Raw genomic sequence first — 20230 nt, forward strand, 5'->3', positions numbered from 1 at the left:
TCCCCTTTGTGTCCACAAGTCTGTTTTCTACGTCTGCATTTCCACTGTTGCCCTGAAAATAGGTTCATCAGTACCATCTTTCTAGATTCCATATATATGCATTAATAAACAATATTTGTTTTTCTCTTTCTGACTTACTTTACTCTGTATAATGGGCTCTAGTTTCATCTACCTCATCCGAATTGACTCAAATGTGTTCCTTTTTATGGCTGAGTAATATTCCATTATATATGGAATATATGTATCTTTATCTACAACTTCTTTATCCATTCATCTGTTGATGGACATCTAGGTTGCTTCCATGTCCTAGTTCCTTTTTCTCCACACTCTCTCCAGCATTTATTGTTTATAGAATCCGCCTGCCAATGCAGGAGAGACAAGAGATGCAAATTTGATGCCTGAGTCAGGAAGATTCCCTAGAGTAGGCAGTGGCAACCCACTCCAGTATTCTTGCCTGGAAAATTCCATGGATAGAGGAGTCTGGCAGGCTACAGTCAATGGGGTCACAAAGAGTGGACCATGACTTAGCAACTGCACAACAACAACCTTTGATCCTAGGACTCTTCTCTCCACCACCAATGACATCCCTCATGACTGCTTAACACTGATGGGTCACCTCCTGACTCCTGGTGACAATCTACAGGCAATTCCTCTATGTAACACTGGTTTCTCATGGTTCACTGATGGTTCTTATTCAAAAGATGACAGTGGCAAACATTGCGCTGCGTAGTCTATTGCAACTCCTTTTGATACTAATGAGTCTAGACCTAGACTTTGGCCCAACAGCCTGAATTGTACACTGTTACCCAGGCTTGTGCTTTAGTCAAGGGCAAAACTTCTAATATGTATACTGATAACAGATATACTCTCAGAATAGCTCATAGCTTTGGAATGTTTTGAAAGCAACATGGCTTCCGTACTTCTAGTAGATATGAAATGTTAAATGGTCCCTTTGTTCAGGAATTGTTGGATGTAATACTTTTACCTGCCACTTTAGCTACTATTAAGATTCCAGGGCATTCTAAACTTGACTCTCTGGAAGCTAAGGAAAATCACTTTGCTGACATTTCCATAAGAAATGCTGCCCTTAAAGGAACCAAGAGAAATCAAATCTCTGTCACGATCCAGAGGGATATTTCCCCAAATATTGTCAGATTAGGCAACTGACTAGAGAAGCCCAATAGTTGGCCTCAGAAAAGAAAAAACAAGATTGAAAATACACAGTTTTTGGTTTGAAAAAAAAAGAGAAATCTCTGATTCAAACCAAATAACATCCTAGTCCTGCCAGAAACTCTAAAATTCCCACTGCTAACCACTATACATGCATTAAACGATTGCTCTATTCACAAAATGATAGCATTCATGCATCATTGTTGGTGAAGAAACATTAACAAAGCTACAAAAAAGTCCCTACCCTACTTGTCCCACTTGCTCTAAATACAACCCAGGAAAGTCTGTTTGTAGCTCTTAGACATTTTAAACTGCCTAATGGACCATTTGAGTTCTGGCCAATGGATTTAATATAGCTTCCTCCATCTCATGGATATACATGTTTTAGTAATGGTCTATATGTTTTTCACACTGGACTGATGGACTACTGCCTGTTCTGTGGCTAAAGTCCTTTTGGATAGGATTATCCCTACCTAGGAAACTGCTCTTGAACTTCATAGTAATCAAGGAACCATTTTATTGGTCAGGTACTTCTACCAGTCTGCTCTGTTTGGCTGGTTTTGTAACAGCTTCATTGTGTTCAATCCTCTCATTTGGTTTAATGTACACAGTGTTATTAAGATTCAATTGACAGGGACTTCTCTGGTAGTCCAGTGGTTAAGACTCCAGGCTTCCACCGCAGTGGGGGATGAGTTTAATCCCTGGTTGGGGAACTAAGATTCCACATGCCACCCTCACTCCCAATTCAACTGACAAAATTTGTAGAGGTCCTCCAAAGACCTTGGCCAAAAGCATTCCTGGTGGTCCTAAATCTCAGATCCACCCTTTTTGGAACACATCAAATCTCACCCTTTGGGACAGTCGCAGGATGCCCAATGCATTTGGCTCCTGCCTCTTTTGACCCACCACTGATGAAAGGAAAGATACTCCAATATTGCAAAGATCTAGTTGCTTCTATTACAATAATCACAGAGCATTCTTTTCACCACGCATTCCTGGAAGAGGAAGACCTTAAGCATCATACTTTGCCAACTGGAGATTTTGTCTATTGGAAAAGGCACCTCCACGAAGACCCTCTTTAACCTTGCTGGAAAGGCCCCTATCAGATACTGCAAAACCAATCTTTGTGCTACCAAACTCCAGGGAAAAGACTTGGAGATTCATGTGACACGTCTAAAGAAAGCACTGGCCAGACCTGCACATTATCTAGTGATCTGAAAGTAAAGATTCCTAGAACTGAAGCAGACAACTTTTGATAAGATAGTTTCCCAAAGCTATCTGGACCATGCCTGTTGGAAGTCTGTCTGCCAAACTTGATGATGACATAATGCTTCAGGTGATCTCCAATGCCTAATATCTTGATACTATATAAACTTCAGAGAAAAAGTGCCTGAAAGTTCTCTCACTTACATTCTTTGTTACTCAAATGTGACTTCAATAGGTTTCCAATTTGTGTACTTTTTCTGAGGTGAGACACTATACTCAGGAAAAGTCTTTCCTGACATTGAGGGACAGGGAGCTGATAAAATCAGAAAACCTGACCCTTGATCAGTGATTTTTTCAAAGAGAGATCAAGATTAAAAGAGGAAAATATGAAAAAAAAAATTAATAAACAGAAACATCAAATCATCAGGAGACCAGAAGGGGGAGCTCTAATGCCCTGGTTCCAAAGCAGGGCCCAACGGGCAGATCTTTTCTCTCCTGCTAACTACTTGGCCAATGAAAAGTTCTGGACTGTTTATTATAGCTCTCCCAACTTCCATTTCCCTTCTGTGAAAGGGTTCTCCTTCCCTTGCTGTGTGAAGACTTATATGTTGCTCACCATGGTTGCAGATCCTGAACTGTAATTCTTTCTTTTTTTTTGCTGGAGAAATGACTAACAGTTTATTTATTTTAGGTCAACACCTTAAACTATGAGCCTCTTGGGTTTAGTTCAACTTCATCCCAGACAAAGCCCAGTATTTAGACTTAGGTTTTAAAATCAATTTTTTGTTTTAGCAATTCTTATCCTAAGGCTTCATTTTCTGTTAAAAAAAAAAAGATAATTTTCTCAATCATGTAAACTCACAGTAATATCAAAAGAGCTTGGGGGCATATGATCCATTAGTTTGATGCTATACACTTTTCTTTTGGGATAAGAGATCACATATCTCTTTGAAAGGACTATGGCCAAATTTTAATATTTGCAGCTTTCTTGGCACAAATCTTCACAGGTTACATGTTTTCTTCCTGTCTTGGGATCCCAGGGGAAAAGGGTGGGTACAGGAGGCTCCAAGATAAGACATATTTGCGAAGATGTATAAATGAGAACCATCAGAGGCATTGAAGAATAAAATGGCTTTCAGGTTCCAATCCAGAAAAATCCTCATCTTTAAGTTTGAGCTCACATGGAGAATAGTCCTGGTTTCTGTACTGGCAGTGACTTAATGTCTCTGCCTGGGGCTCACAACTCAGAATCCCAGACCTGATAAGGTCATTCATGATATGCAGATTCCCTGCAAACAACCACAGACAATTTCAGCATTTATTCAACTTCCGCCTCCTAATAATGACAGCCAGAAGTGAAGCAGAACAACCGCAGGACACAAGCAGCAGAAATATATGTTTTGGCATCCGCTGGTGGTCTTGTCTGAAACTACCTCCTTCAATGCTCTGCAAGTCATTAAGAGAATAAGAGGAAGTTACTGTTTATAGCCAGATTTAGAGTCATTCTCACATAGAATCTTAGCACAGGCATCACCGCTTTGATCTCAGTCATCAGTTTCCTCAAGGCCATGTTGGTCTGGATTCTCTGGATCCTGGAGATGTCCAGACACTGGAGTCAAGAGAACAGGCTGTCCTGATTACCCCTCTCCAAGTGCCTAAGGCAGGTAAGGCATAAATTCTGTTTGCAGAATGTCAAACAGGGATCTGGTCTTTTTCTAGTTTTTTCTGCCATGGGCACATTTCAATACAGCTGTTATTGATTTTGTGCTTCTCTTGGGTACTGAGGGCTTCTTTGGTGGTTCAACTGGAAAAGAATCTGCCTGCAGTGCGGAAGACCTGGGTTTGATCCCTGAGTTGGGAAGATACTCTGGAGGAAGGTATGGCAACCCACACCAGTATTCTTGTCTGGAGAATCCCTTTGGACAGAGAAGCCTGGCAGGCTGCAGTCCATAGGGTAGTAGAGAGTTGGACACAACTGAGCAACTAAGCCAGGGTACTGCAACTTCTTAACTGGATCCTAGACTTCTCATAAAGATACTTTGCTTCATATACTACTGCTAAATCAGTGTTTCTGTGAGGAACCAAGGGCTAGGACTTTCTATTCCACCATATTGTTGACTTGGCTAACAGAGGTTTCTTTATTTATTTATTAAAGATATGTGTATTTATTTATTTATAGCTGCAGTGGGTCTTTGTTGCTGCACATGGGCTTTCTTTAGTTGCATGGGCTTCTTGTGTTGTGGCTTCTCTTGTTGTGGAACATGAGCTCTAGGACATGCGGGCTCAGTAGTTGTGTTGCACAGGCTCAGCTGCCCAGTGGCATGTGGAATCTTCCGGGACCAGTGATCGAATCCATGTTCCCTGCATTGGCAGGTGCATTCTTAACAAATGGACCACCAGGAAAGTCCAACATCGGTTTGTTTTTGAATTCTATGTATTTATTGTTGTATTGATGTATCTGCCTGTTCCTGCATACTTTATGCACACACACACACATATTCTTCTTTGTAAATCTCTATTTTACTATTCAGTAGTTACACGGAGTTTGAGTTCTTTTCTAAAATATCCAGCTGCAGTTTTATCTGGATTGTATTAAAATTAAAAGTTAATTCTAAGAATTGTCACTTTATTATATTGTCCTATTCATCAACATAGTAAATGTTTTCACTCATTCTAATCTACTTTGGTGGTGGTGGTGGTTTAGTTGCTAAGTTGTGTCCAACTCTTGTAACTTCATGGGCTGTAGCCCCCGAGGCTCCTCTGTCCATGGGATTTCCCAGGCAAGAATTTCAGTTCAGTTCAGTTCAGTTCAGTTCAGTCGCTCAGTCATGTCTGACTCTTTGCGACCCCATGAGTCACAGCACGCCAGGCCTCCCTGTCCATCACCAACTCCTGAAGTTCACTCAAACTCACATCCATCGAGTCGGTGATGCCATCCAGCCATCTCATCCTCTGTCGTCCCTTTCTCCTCCTGCCCCCAATCCCTCCCAGCATCACAGTATTTTCCAATGAGTCAACTCTTCACATGAGGTGGCCAAAGTACTGGAGTTTCAGCTTTAGCATCATTCCTTCCAAAGAACACCCAGGCTGATCTCCTTTAGAATGGACTGGTTGGATCTCCTTGCAGTCCAAGGGACTCTCAAGAGTCTTCTCCAACACCACAGTTCAAAAGCATCAATTCTTTGGCGCTCAGCTTTCTTCACAGTCCAACTTTCACATCCATACATGACCACTGGAAAAACCATAGCCTTGACTAGATGGACCTTTGTTGGCAAAGTAATGTCTCTGCTTTTGAATATGCTATCTAAGTTGGTCATAACTTTCCTTCCAAGGAGTAAGTGTCTTTTAATTTCATGGCTGCAGTCACCATCTTCAGTGATTTTGGAGCCCCAAAAAATAAAGTCTGACACCGTTTCTACTGTTTCCCTATCTATTTTTCATGAAGTGATGGGACCAGATGCCGTGATCTTCGTTTTCTGAATGTTGAGCTTTAAGCCAACTTTTTCACTCTCCTCTTTCACTTTCATCAAGAGGCCTTTTAATTCCTCTTCACTTTCTGCCATAAGGATTTAATGGGAGACCTGGGTTCCATCCCTGGGTCAGGAAGATCCCCTGGAGAAAGAAATGGCAACCCACTCCAGTATTCATGCCTGGAAAATCCCATGGACCAAGGGGCCTGGTGGGCTACAGTCCATCGGGTTGCAAAGAGTCGGACACGACTGAGCGACTTCAATTCACTTCACTTCACTTCAAATAGAGTTTAAACATTTTTTTTGGTAGAAAAATCTTATGTATCCTTTGTTAATTGCTAAATTCTAAATGGTTAACGTGAAAGGTATCTAAATGTTTATTATATTTTCTAATTGGTTAATTTTGGTATAGAGAAACATTGTTCATTTTTCTAATTTTCTTTTATTACCAAGAAACTTGCTGAACTGTCTTATTAATTCTAATATCTTATTTACATTTGCTATTCTATGTAGATGATCACATAATCTCAAAAAATGACACTGTTCTCTCTTTTCTCCCTGTGATTATACCTCTTTTTCTTTTTTAAATATTATTATCTAGTACTTCAATACCATGTTAATGAATGAATGTGCTTCCTTATCATATTCTGGACCTTAATAGGAATATACATATAATTTCTCAACAAGACAATGGCCTTTAAATATTGATGACATTCCCTTATGTAACTAGTTTTCTAAGGGTTCTTTTGAAATTATAAAAGAACCTTATAAAATGCTGTTTCTCAAAAAATATGTAACTTTTCACCTTTAGTTCATTAATGTAATAAATTAAATATTTTTGCATGCCTGGAATAAAATCTACTTTATATTGATGTGTTTTTACTTTTTAAAATAGTAAAATTTATTGTACATAGAAAATTTATTGTACATATATATATAGATTTTTAAGGAAAAAAAATTTACTATTTAGATCGTGAAAGAGAATATTGTTACTACCTCAGAAATTCCTTGTAAGCCCTTCCTTAATCACATTCCCTTCATCCTCACTTTATCATTATTCCTTTACTCTTCTTTATAGAAAATCAATATCCCTTGATTAGATTGGATGGTCTAATAAATATTTTTCATATTTATGGTCTGCATAGCAAAGGTTCTATTTTTCTAGCCTGTGGTGTCTATTTTCTCACTATCCATTATGGCTAAGCCTTTGCTCCATATTGTTAGGTTTTTACCAGTCATCTTTTCATCCATTTAAAGGTACTCATCTCTGAATTGGTTAGGGTGAGCAAATTGCTCTAATAGATCCCAAATATACACCCGCCTAAATTAAATAGTATTTTATTTCCTGTTCACATAATATTACTGGAATGTTATACTACTAGGCAGGTGAACAATTCAATAGGATAGCCAGGAACTCAACTTCTACCATGGTAGCCCTAATGGTCACCTATCCAGATAAGTGGAAGTGAAAAAGGAATGCCACGTGGGGAGTTTTTACTGGTCAAGCCTGGGAAGGTGACATCATCTCTTCATATTTCACTGATTATAATATAGTCATGGAACCATACTTAATATTGTAAAGAAGGGTGGGACAGCTGAAAAATTAAGTCTCTGACTGGGTAGATGCTTCCTAGTAACAACTCTTTATTTTCTGTATAGTATGGTAAGTCTATATTTAACTTAAAAATCTACCAAAATTTTTGCAAAGTGGCTGTAATATAATTATGTTCATGCTAGCACTGTATAAGAACTCTTCTCCCTATTTTCATCTACACTTGCATCTGATATATTATATGCATTCCAGTGTGGATGTAGCATATTTAATTGTGGTTTTGATTTACATTTACTTAATGACTAATGACATTTAGCACCCTTTCCTGTGCTAATTAGTTAGCTATTTGTATGTCTGCATATAAATGTCTTTGCAAGTCTTTGCCGTTTTTAAATTGGGTTGTCTTATTTATTAGCGAGTTGTAAGAGTTCTTTATATATTATGAGTACACATCCTTGGTATGATTTGCAAACATTTTCTCTAAGTCTATGCTTTGTCTTTTCATCCTCTTAATACTATCTTCTGAAGCATAAACTAAAACAAATTCTATTTTAGTGAAACCCCAATTTCAATTTTTTCTTTTATGCTTTGTGATTTTGGTATCATATCTAGGAATTCTTTGCCTAAACCCAAATTGATCAAGATTTTCCCTCTAATTTCTTTTAGCAAATTTATAGTTTTAGTTTTTATATTTAGGTCTATGTTCCATTTAAAGTTAATTTCTTTTTGAAATAAGGATCCAAGTTTTTGTTTGTTTTAGCTTTTTTTTATACAGATATCTAACTGTCCTGGCATCAAACACCATGATTTTAAAAAAGCTATCTTTTCCTCATTGAAGTGAATGGTCTTGGTGCATCTGCTGAAAATCAATCAACCATAAATGTAAGGGTTCATTTCTGGACTCTCAGTTCTATTTCATTGATGTATTTTGTTAGCTCATTGCCAATACCACATCATAAAAAAAATTTTTTTTATTGTAGTACAGTTGATTTACAATGTTGAATATCACACTGTCTTGATTCCTATAGCATTGTAGTAAGTTTTGAAATCTTGAAGTGTTAAGTTCTTCAGCTTTGTACTTTTTCATAATTCTTTTAGCTATTCTAGAACTTTTACATTTATACATAAATTTTTGAATCAGCTTGTCAGTTTCCACAAAGCCAGCCTGAAAGCATTTGTCAAAAACTGTGAAAGATCTGAGATTTCACTCTATCACCAGCTAATAAGTTACAGAAAAAGTAAATAAACTTTTACTTTTAATCTAACATTCCAAGGTCTTTTTGTCCCAATTTCAATCTTCTTATTCTTTTTAATTGCTACTGTTCTCCTTACATAAGGGCTTTCCTGATGGCTCGATTGCTTGGCAGTAAAGAATCTGCCTGCAATGCAGGAGATGAGGGTTCGATCCCAAATGGGGAAGATCCCCTGGAGGAGGGCATGGCAATCCACTTCAGTATTCTTGCCTGGGAAATCCCATGGACAGAAAAGCCTGGTGGGCTGTGATCCATGGATCACAAAGAGTTGGACATGGCTAAAGCATGCATGCGACTGAGGACCCTACAAAACATCAAGTTCAGCTATTTATATGCCTTTGTTGATCTTTCCATAGGAATGCCCTTTCCTACCATAGCTTCAAGCCAGACTCCTATCTATTCTTTACAACCTCTAAGACAAACATTCTTCTTTTCCTCCCCTTTTCTGCACCTTTTTCATATTTTCAGTTGGAAATCATCTTTCCTACTTCTGACCTCCCATAGTGCAATTTCTCAATCTCTGTATGACCCAACTTGTTTTCTTTTTGTTAATTACACATCTCTTTTTTTCTTCAGTAGAACCTGTATATTGATAATGTCTGTTATCTCCCCTTACATTCTTATACACAGTCTTGATCAATAAATATATTTGCTGAATAGAGATACAGATTTTTTGTGTGTATGATTTTCCTGTTCCTGATGTTAGGTGACAGTGCTTAAATAGTACAAAGAAATCTAAGGCTTTAAAGTTAAGTAGGATACTGGGTATGTGGCTTATCATTCATTCTCTGAATAAATATTCAACTAGAGGTCTACCTTATCTGCCTTGGAAACAACCTTGTGTTAGCGTGCTATGTGGTACGATAATATAGACAACTGAAAAAACTTGTCTGTTCATTGTCTATGAAATTTCTCTATTTCTGTTTTGACCTCTTTGATATATAGATTGATATTGTGGAAAGAAGACTTGTATTAAGGGTCTGTACCTTAGCTCATTCAGTCAGCTAGCATTTATAAATTATTGTACAAAAGTTTTTGATCAATAGCATTATCTACTAGGTGTAAAGCTGCTACTATGCCCCCAAAAGTTGCTTGTTTTAAAAAAATGACAATGATAGCTTTATTAGATTTTCTTTTCTTTTTTAAAAAAAATAACAGAATAAAATGAACTGTAGGTCCTTCAAAGCAAGGTAAAATGACTTGACCTGATTCTAAAATGGAATAAAAATTCCATACTTCATCTGAAATCTTTCACTAATTCTTCCAATGTTCTCTGGGAAATTCCTAGAACTTGGAATTGTTACTGTTTCAGTCATCAAGTCGTGTCTGACTCTTTGTGACCCGGTGGAAGCCAGGCCTCCCAGTCCCTCCTCAGTTCCTGGAGTTTGCCCAAGTTCATGTTCACTAAAGTGGTGATGCCATCCAACCATCTCATCCTCTGTCACCCTCTTCTCCTTCTGCTTTCAATCTTTCCTAGCATCAGGGTCTTTTCCAGTGAGTTGGCTCTTTGCATCAGGTGGCCAAAGTACTGGAGCTTCAGCTTCAGCATCAGTCCTTCCCATGAGTATTCAGAGTTGATTTCCTTCAGGACTGACTGGTTTGATCTCCTTGCTATCAAAGGGACTCTCAACAACTGTGTGAATTATGATAAGCAGAGCCCCTGACTGGCACACACAAGAGTCTGAAGTACTTTTTCTAAAATTTTTAATTTAAAAAATTGAGGTATAATTTATATTATTTTCAGATGTATAACATAATAATTCAGCATTTGTTTATGACTTAGGCTTATTTGTATGGAGCATAGGGTGAGCCAAATGTTTGTATAGTATACGTATACATGTGTGTGTGCTCAGTCGCTCAGTTGTGTCCAACTCTTTGTGACTCTATGGACTGTAGCCCAGCAGGCCCCTCCGTCCATAGAATTTTCCAAGCAAGAACAGTGGAGTGGGTTGCCATTTCCTTCTCCAGGGTATCTTCCCCACTCAAGGATCCAACTCGTGTCTCCTGCATTGCAGGCAAATTCTTTAATCTGCTGCGCCACCTGGGAAGGTTGGATAGTATGAAAATAATGTCTAAAGGGAGATTGGCAGAAATACTACAGTAGAATATCAGGGTCTCTCTTTAGGAAACAAAAAGTGAAAACTATTCAGTCATGTCTGACTCTTTGTGACCCCATGAACTGTAAGTCTGTTGGGCTCCTCTGTCCATGAAATTCTCCAGATAAGAATATTGGAGTGGGCAGCCATTTTGTTCTCCAGGGTATCTTCCTGACCCAGGGATCAGACCCAGGGATCTAACCCAGGTCTCCTGCACTGCAGGCAGATTGATTATCATCTGAGCCACCAAAGAAGCCCCTCTTTAGGCAATGATAGCTTTTATTTTGATACAGGGAAATAATTCCTGTTTGACAGATCTCACGAACCTTAACTTGGACTGTAGAATTTCTTCTCTTGATCTTGTCTTACAGGAGAAAGCCATGGTAATACATAAAGGTTAATGGGGTGTTTGTTGTTTTGTTGCCTGAGGGTTTTCTTGAGGTTTCTTCATGAGATATACCTGTATTACAAAACTATTAGATTTTCTTTCTTAGAAATCTTTGAAGATTTCCACATTAGCAGAAGGTGGCAATGATAATTTGGTGTACTATGATAATAACCTGTTTCCCTGGTGGCTCAGATAGTAAAGAATCTGCCTGCAATGCAGGAGACCAGGGTTCCATCCATGGGTTGGGAAGATCCCCTGGAGTAGGGAATGGCTACCTACTCCAGTATTCTTTCCTGGAGAATTCCATGGACAGAGGAGCCTGGAGGGCTACAGTTCATGGGGTCCAAAGAGGGGGACACGACTGGGAGACTAACACAACTATGACAATAACCTGTTTCCCTTAGGTCTCTCATATGTAGGTGGCCTGAGATGTGGAGGAGGATGTGCCCTATCCTCTACTGTGCAGGTCAACTGCTCATCTCCATGAATATTCGTTTGAAAAAACATTTTTGTTATCACATGAAGGAGTCACGGAGTTTTCTCTTCCCAACTAAACAGTGATTAACAGGTTTTCAACAAAGTTCTTTCCGCAAAATCTGTTTTCATAGCAAATTACTCAAACCCGGTCCTCTCCCTCTTCGCTTCCTCTGGGGAATGAATGCTCCTCCCACTCTTCTCAGAACTGGGGAACTCTTACCTATCCTTCAAGATTCAGCTCAAATGTCATTCCCTGGTGGAGATTTCCTCAACATGGCAGGCCAAGCCAGTTTCTTCCTCTCACAGCTTATAACTTGGCCTTTACCACAATTTAACATAGGACTTCCCTGGTGGTTCAGACAGTAAAGCTTCTGTCTAAAATGCGGGAGACCTGGGTTCGATCCCTGGGTCGGGAAGATCCCCTGGGACAGGAAATAACAATCCACTCCAGTACTATTGCGTGGAAAATCCCATGGACAGAGGAGCCTGGCAGGCTACAGTCCATGAGGTCACAAAGAGTCGGACACGACTGAGTGACTTCACTTTCACAGTTTAACAGGATCATGTGTTTCAGGGTGGGTCTCGCTCCCAGGGCGTGAGTTTTGAGATCAGAGACCTTCTTTCATTTTTTCCGTTTGTGTAGTCTAGTATTTGACAGACAGTAAAGATGAGTGACCGAAACCCTATGACTGGCAACCTTCTGCAGCAAGGAGCAATATGCCATCCACGTTGCTATAGATGTTCCATAGAGGCCCAGCTGCACAAGTTCCAGCTAGTACACGGATTCCCGCTCACCCAGTGTTTAAAAACAAACAGCTGCGGACGATAGGAAATAGAGGATGGCTCTGACGAAAACCGTTCTTCCTTAAGTCAGATCGGTTAATAACCGCCAGCTGAGCCGGCAAAGGCGTTCGGAGTTCACCCAGTTGAGGAAAACGCCTTCCTTGGTAAACTCAGAGTCCTTAGGTATTTCTCCAACTCTGGGATGTCCGCTTTTTTCTAACGGTAACAAGAAATCAAGGGAAAATGTGGTATTGAAAGATTTGGAGGTGACAGCTCGCAGCCACTCAGGCTCGAGGATCGCAGTAGATTCTGACGTCTGTGGACACAAGCGCTTCCCATTTTGGGGCACCAGCCCCCAGGCTGAACGCCCACCCCAGGCTGCCACTCCCTCAACAGTCGGCACCCTCTGCGCCCCGCCCAACTACATTGGGCTCCGCTCCATTCTCGCGACGACTCAGCTAATCTCGCCTATTCGATCTGAGGGATCTCGCGAGAAGCAGCCTGGAGCCGGCCTGTAACCTGCTGGGGCGGCTTTAGTAGCCGCAGCCGCTCGAGCGGCCGCAGCCACAGACACCTCTCTGGAGGGATCTAGTTGGGGAGGAAGCGAAGGTGTCGCTGGCCCTGGCCTGTGCCTGGACACTCAAAGGGGACTACAGGTTCGAGGGTGACTGGACTCAGTTGGGGAACTCAGTGGGGGCGGCGCCGGAGCCTGGGCTTGGTGGGGGCGAAGGAGGAAGGGGGCGGAGGACGAATCTGGGCTTGAGAGCTCAACTGCTGTGGCGGTGGTCTGGGCGTCCCAGATCCTGCTGGGAGACCGTGGGTGGGGTTCTGGGCTCCGGCCGCTGGCTCCCAGTTCGGAGAGGCAGCGAAGGGACTTGGGTTTCGGGGGTGCTGTTTTGGGTTGGAAGTTCTGAGGCCTTTCCCCAGAGATGAAGGCGATACCCTCAACCCTCTTTCCCAGGGCAGGGGAGCCCTGTGCCCCGCCCCTTTTCTGTCATTCTGGGTTAACGCCGCCACATCCTGAGGAGGGCGCATCACAATAGGGGCTAAGTTGGCCCCAGTCTCGCTTTGGGTGAAGAGGAGTGAGACCCCAGTAAGGTGTTGCGTGGTTTTATGCTGTAACGATGTGACGTGCGGTAAAGCTTTGTTTTCCCAAAATTCGCCCAGAAAAGCTGCTTATTTTTTTCTTCTTTAGATACAAGTCTTTTGACACCCTTTATCTTCTTGAATGGTGTGCAGGGAGGTTAGACATCACGTAGTAACTTGTTAGTGTGGGGACAGTATGACCATCATTGGGCCGCACAGATTTCCTGCTAATTTTTCTCTTTAGTACTTTGAGTCCGTGATGAGAAGTCACTAGTCCAAACATGCTAGAGCATCAGTCTCTTGTCGCTTTATGCATTTAACATACACAGTTTATTTAAACTTTTTTTTTTACTCTTTAAGAATCTTCATTTTTATTTAAATTAATATCAGAGAAAACTAACAGTATGTGGATTTTCTTTGTACAACTGGTATCCCCACCCCCTTACACAAATTTGATCAAGACATTTTAGAGAGGGGGTTATAGATAAATTTTGAATGAAATAGACTGTAGAAATTGGAATAAGAGATATAATAAGGAGTGCAACTGTAAGGGCCAAAAAAGTTTCTATACTGGAGAACCCATCTAGGACTGAAACCCAGGCTTTGAAAGTGAGGACTATAGTCATTAGAATACAAAACAGAAAACCGTAGAAATAACTCGGGAGAGGATTTGATGGTGAATAAAGACTATTAAAAAAGTGTGTGAGGAGAATTGTTTTTGAAGATGTATATGTGTTTTCATAAATTTCTATTACATTTCTCAGAGTTTATGGCCTAACTGCTGTTGTTATACATAAAGAGAAAGTGGGAAGGGAGGTTCTGAAGCTTGGAGTGTGACAAGGAACTGGAGTAACATAGGTTCAATTAGGAAAGCTTTCAGTGTCTTGACAAATGTTTTTGAATTTTTACCTTTTTTTTTCCTCCTAGAAAAACTTTCAGGTGGGCTTTTTACATTCTGTATGTTACCCTTCCACCAGTCTGAATTTTTTTCTTTCTCAACCTTCTAAGTCTTGTAAAAAAATTTTTTATCATTAACTATGAAGTTGCAAATGAATATGTCCTGCTTTGTTGCTTTGTACATTAGGTGACTTGTTGAAGTGATCTGGAAAATATGCACCTTTCAACGAACTTACATGCTTCAGATACTAGAAAATAAAAATGAGTGAAATACACTAGAGAGTTTATGCCTCATGTAGAGAGGAATATCCAGTTCTCAGGTTCACTTGATTAGTGCAGTAATGAATTTGGGCCCAATCTTCAACCTTCTCAAGAGAACACAGGAAATCTAGATTTTTGCTTGCCATTCTCCTGACTTTTAAAAATATTGACAGCTACTTGAAACAATTAAAAATAACTTCATGTGGCTCAACCAAACCAAACCTGTCAGTTATTGTATCCTGCTCTCTAGGTTTGGAGCGCTGTTCTAAGTAAAAATTAATAATTGTACAACTAAAAAAGATTTTAAAGCAAGTATGCCAATTAGTTTGCAATTTCAAAACCAGGAGTACTTGGGGGGAAAATACCAGTTCTAACTGAAAGCAGTTAAGTGTAATAGCCTTTAAATATGGGCAGATTGAACTGATGCTTAGTAATATTTTAAATAATTTAAATTTTTAAATATTTAAAAACCTATTTCCTTGTATGGAAATAAGGGAAAAACTCTCAGTATATATGGTTTAATAACTGAGGGTTCTGAGCAAAGCTGATTTGTAGGTTTCTTGAATTGATATATTGAGAAGCTTTTTATTTTACTTGTGATTAATACATAAAATCTAGGAGACCCTTTACTCATCTGTGGTTTTGAATGTATATTGTTTCTACCATCACTTGTTGTCTTCCCAGTCACTGACTTTTATTGGAAGCAATATTGATTCCTGGAGGATGGGGTAGGGAGAAGGGGCACTGAGATGTGAAGAAATGGGAAGAGAAGGGTGTGAGGTGAAGCAGGCACTCACATGCTTCTCTTTTACACTGTCCATTACAAGATTGATTTAACTAGTTTTCTTGTAAGAAGAATAGGTACTTTGATTAAACACATGGTGCCTTGTATGTAGTATAGCAGAGCTTAATGATATTTGTGGAATTGAACCCTGTGGATTAAACCACATTTGCCCATTAGAGGGAAATACTTTAATCACATAATCTGATTCATACTTAGTTGGACTGTGGGGAATGGGAGTTTCGAGGTCAGTTCTAAGAAAGAAGTGAACCTCAGACATATAGAGGGCAAGGTGAAGGTCTTCGGAGAGAGGTTGAGAAAGGCTAGGTGAGGGAAAGCGTTTTAAAAAGGAAGATAAAATGGTTAAGTACTACTTTATCTTCTGTGCAGCTTTACAAAGAGCTCTGCCTTTTACAAGACAGAGTTATTTATCATAACTTATGCAAAGACTGCATAGAATATTGGTTTTCAATCAGGTCTACTTTGGGAATTGGCAGACTTAGTTTTCTTTCTTTAGCCCAGTCTTTTTAGGTCAAGTTAGTCTAACACCTCTTCACCCAATCCCTGCCTCTCTCTGGTGCAGGAAGTGAAACAGGAGAAGATGGTATGTTTTCTGTGAGGTGTTCCTCTTTGAGAGTTTAAAAAACATCCTGAAGAATCTGTTATGTAGTTTTGGAGATTATGTTTGTTGAAGGAAGAACCATCATTTTCCTCTCTCCATGTATCTACATGGCTTGTAAAGTAAGGAAGTTCTCTCTTGGAAGTATTTTTCTCCTGTCTTTCAATTCCTTGAGTGAGATGCCTTCCCAAGGGAAGATTAGATGAGGCCTGTGAAGCAACTGAATATGCTTTTGCTCAATGCCTTCTGGTTCTATTTTTAGAGCCTTCAATTCTTAGGACATAACACTCTCTACTCCTCTGTATGGTAGATGCATCTGAGCAGGCTGGACCCTATGAGGAAGAAGGAAACGAAACATCTACAGTTCTAAGTTTAATTTACAATGAAGTAATAGGAAGCTTTTTTAGCCACTCATTTCAGCTGTATTTTTATCTTTGACTCGCTTTTTTGTTTGTTTTTTCTTGGTTATGAACCTACAATAAGGGAGAAAGATGCTCATTAATGGAGGAAGAACTACTTTGAAATGTTTTCTCCTCTTGGATAGAATGTTTATTAGGGCTTAAGCTAATGTTGTGTTTTCCTACTATGGCTTGCTCTTGTTTGCTTTGTCATAAACTGAGTCTTGGCTTGTTAAGGAAGCAGAAATCTAGAGCTCAGCTTTGGAAGATAAGCAATCAGAATTCAAAGAGATGCTCTTTGGGAGAGGATTAAGAAGTTGGTAAATGTTCCATGTAGAAATAATAGAAACTTGACATTAAAGGGGAAAGATATTATCTGGAATATGTGACCTTATGTCACAGATTTTTGAAGATTTGTAAAATGTTAAAAGTATGCCAATAAAAGAAAGCATCTTTACTTATCCTAATAGTTTAATTATATATTTCTGTTTAAAAAATGTAAGATATCTGATTACATGGTACTTGTTTTTATTTTTTTGTAGTTGAATGACCTATTAGTACTTTGGGTCATGAACTGAAATTAACATTTTTGATATTTGGTTGAGGGTGAGAGTCTGTCATAGTAAAATCACTAACTGAAATACTTGATTAGAAACTATTAATAACACTTTTCTAAGCTCATTTAACATTGTAATCATACTTTTCTACTTGGAATACCTTATTTGGGATCATTTAGATCTGTGTTTAAAGCTAACTGTTAGGTCTATGACGTAAAAGTTACTTAACTACTCTGAGACTTTGTTGGCTCACATGAAAAATGGAGGTTGAACATAATTGTCAGGAGTTTAATAATGAAATAAATTATGTAAAAGTGCTGTGTAAATAATAAAGGGAATATAACTTGTTAACACTTTATACTGTGTTTATGCTCAGAAAATAACATACCTTCTGGTAATCTTAAGACACATCAGGGAAATTTACATTTACATCTAGCTGCCTCATTTGTAGGGATAATATGGCAGTTCTGTTTTTAATTTTTTGAGAAGCTTCTATACTGTTGTCCATAGTGGTTGCACCAGTTTACATTCCTACCAACAATGTAACTTTACCGAAATTATTTGGTTAGTGGGTTTTAGTAGTGTAGGATTTTCTGTACTTAGTATCACATCATCCGTAAACTGGGACAGTTTTACTTCTTCCTTTCTAATTTGGATTTCTTTTATTTCTTTTTCTTGTCTGGTTACTAGGGCTAGGACTGCCCAACACTATGTTGAATAAAAGTGCAAGAGTGGGCATCCTTGTCTTATTTCTGATTTTAGAGGAAATGCTTTCAGATTTTCACTGTTGAGTATGGTGTTGGTTGTGGTTTGTAATATGTGGCCTTCTTTATTCTTCAGCTTGCCAATGTGGTGTATCACTTTGATTTGCAGATTCTGAAAAATCCTTGCATACCTGAGATAAATCCCTCTCGATAACAGTGTGATCCATTTTATGTATTGTTGAATTTAGTTTGCTCATGTTTTGTTGACGATTTTGCATCTGTGTTCATCAGTGATATTGGCCTGTAATTTTCTTTTTTTATGGTATCTCTGTCTGGTTTTGATATGCCCAAGGTGATGCAGGCCTTGTAGAATGAGTTAAGAGGCATTCCTGTTTCTTCAGTATTTTGTAATAGTTTAAGAAGGATGAATGTTAGCTCTTCTTTAAATGTTTTGAAGAACCTACCTGTAAATTCTGTCAAATCTGTAAAATCTACCTGTAAAATCTGGTCCTGGACTTTTGTTTGTTGGGAATTTTTTTTTTAATTGATTCAATTTTATTATTGGTAATTGGTTTACTCAGATCTTTTTACTTCTTCCTGATTCAGTTTTTGAAGATTGCATGTTTTTAGGAATTTATCCATTTCTTCTAGGTTGTCCATTTTATTGGAATATATTTGTTCTTAGTAATAGGGTCCTTTGCGTTTCTATTTTATTTCTTTTCATTTCTGATTTTATTTATTTGGGCTCTCTTTTTTTCTTGATGAGTCTGATTAAAGGTTTATTAATTTTGTTTATCTTTTCAAAGAATTACTAATAATTTTATTGGTGTTTTTTTTAAGTCTCTTTCATTTACTTCTGCTCTAATCTTTATTATTTCTTTCCTTCTACTAATTTTGGGTTTGTTTTTTCTTTTTCTAGTTCCTTTCGATATAAGGTTAGGTTGTTTGAGATTTTCGGTGTTTCCTGAGGTAGGCCTGTATCACTGTAAACTTCCCTCATAGGGAGAGAACTGCTTTTGATGTGCCCCATTAGATTTGGATTGTTGTATTTCCATTTTCATTTGTTTTCAGGTATTTTTTTATTTCCTCTCTGATTTCTCCAATAAACCATTGATTGTTTAGTAGCATTTTTTTAATCCTTCTCATTTTTGTCTTTTATAGCTTTTTTCCTTGTAGTTCATTTCTAGTCTCATGCTGTTTTCAGAAAAGATATATATACTTTTACTAAGAAAAGATACTTATAATTTCAGTATTCTTAAATTTATTGAGAATTGTTCTGTGGCTGAGGGGCTTCCCTGGTAGCTCAGACGGTAAAGCAGCTGCCTGCAATGCAGGAGACCTGGGTTCGATCCCTGGGTCGAGAAGATCCCCTGGAGAAGGAAATGGCAACCCACTCCAGTATTCTTGCCTGGAGAATTCCCTGGACAGAGGAGCCTGGTAGGCTACAGTCCATGGGATTGCAAAGAGTCGGACACGACTGAGTCATTTCACTTCACTTCACTTCTGTGGCTGAACTTTTGATCTACTGATTTGCACTGAAAAGGATGTGTATATTCTGCTGGTTTTGGGTGAAGTGTTCTGTATATATCTATTAAATCATCTGCTCTAATGTATTATATAAGGCCAATGTTTTGTTACTGATTTTCCATCTGGATGATCTGTCCATTGACATAAAGTTAGGTTTTAAAGTTTGCTGCGGTTACTGTATTACTATCAGTTTCTCCCTTTATGTTTATTAATATGTCTTATATATTTAGGTGCTCCTACGTTGAGAGCATGTATGTTTATAATTGTTTATATCTTCTTATTGGATTGATGACTTTGTCATTATGTAATGGCCTTCTTTTGTCACAGTCTTTGTTCTAAAGTCTGTTTTGTCTGATATAAGTATTGGTATACCAGCTTTCTTTTCATTTCCACTTACATGGAGTACCTTTTTCTAGCCCCTCATTTCATTTTGTGTATATCTGTAAATCTGAAGTGACTTTCTTATGTGAGCTTATGAAGTTAAAGTGTTAGTCTCTCAGTTGTGTCCGAATCTTTACAACCCCATGGACTGTAGCCTGCCAGGCTCCTCCATCCATGGGGATTCTCCAGGTAAGAGTACTGGAATGAGTTGCTATTTCCTTCTTCATGGGATCTTTCTGATTCAGGAATCTAACCCAGGTCTCCCGCATTGCAGGCAGACTCTTTACAGTCTGAGCCACCAGGGAAGAGCATAGGAATGTATATATGGGTCTTTTTTTTTTTTTTTCCCACATTTCGTTGGAGCATTTAGTCCATTTACATTAATTATTGATAGGTTTATACTTTGCCACTTAAATTATTTGCTGATTGCTTTCGTAGTTATTTGTAGTTCTTTTGCTCTCTTCCCTTGTGATTTGATGACTGTCTTTAGTGTTAAACTTGAATTTCTTTCTCTTTTTTTGTGTATGTATCTATTACAGAGTTTTGGTTTGTGGTTACGATGAGGGTAATAAATGTATACACACATATATGGTTGTTTTAAATTGATAGATCTCTTCATTTTGA

At 38.7% G+C, this 20230-nt stretch overlaps 1 protein-coding gene across 7 annotated transcripts in view; it reads left to right on the plus strand.

The window, feature by feature from the left end:
• Window positions 1–12730: 12730 nt before the first annotated feature.
• The window catches only part of BTBD10 (BTB domain containing 10), a 77654-nt gene continuing 70154 nt past the window's right edge, over window positions 12731–20230 (plus strand). Inside the window, exon 1 of one of the 7 annotated variants that reach the window (XM_069554337.1) lies at window positions 12731–13051. The gene's annotated coding sequence lies outside the window, so the exon portion shown is untranslated. The remainder of the gene's footprint in view (window positions 13052–20230) is intronic. The other 6 variants (XM_069554338.1, XM_069554343.1, XM_069554339.1 and 3 more) reach the window with 6 other exon arrangements.

This window comes from Ovis canadensis, chromosome 15, assembly GCF_042477335.2.
Source record: "Ovis canadensis isolate MfBH-ARS-UI-01 breed Bighorn chromosome 15, ARS-UI_OviCan_v2, whole genome shotgun sequence".
NCBI lineage: Eukaryota > Metazoa > Chordata > Mammalia > Artiodactyla > Bovidae > Ovis > Ovis canadensis.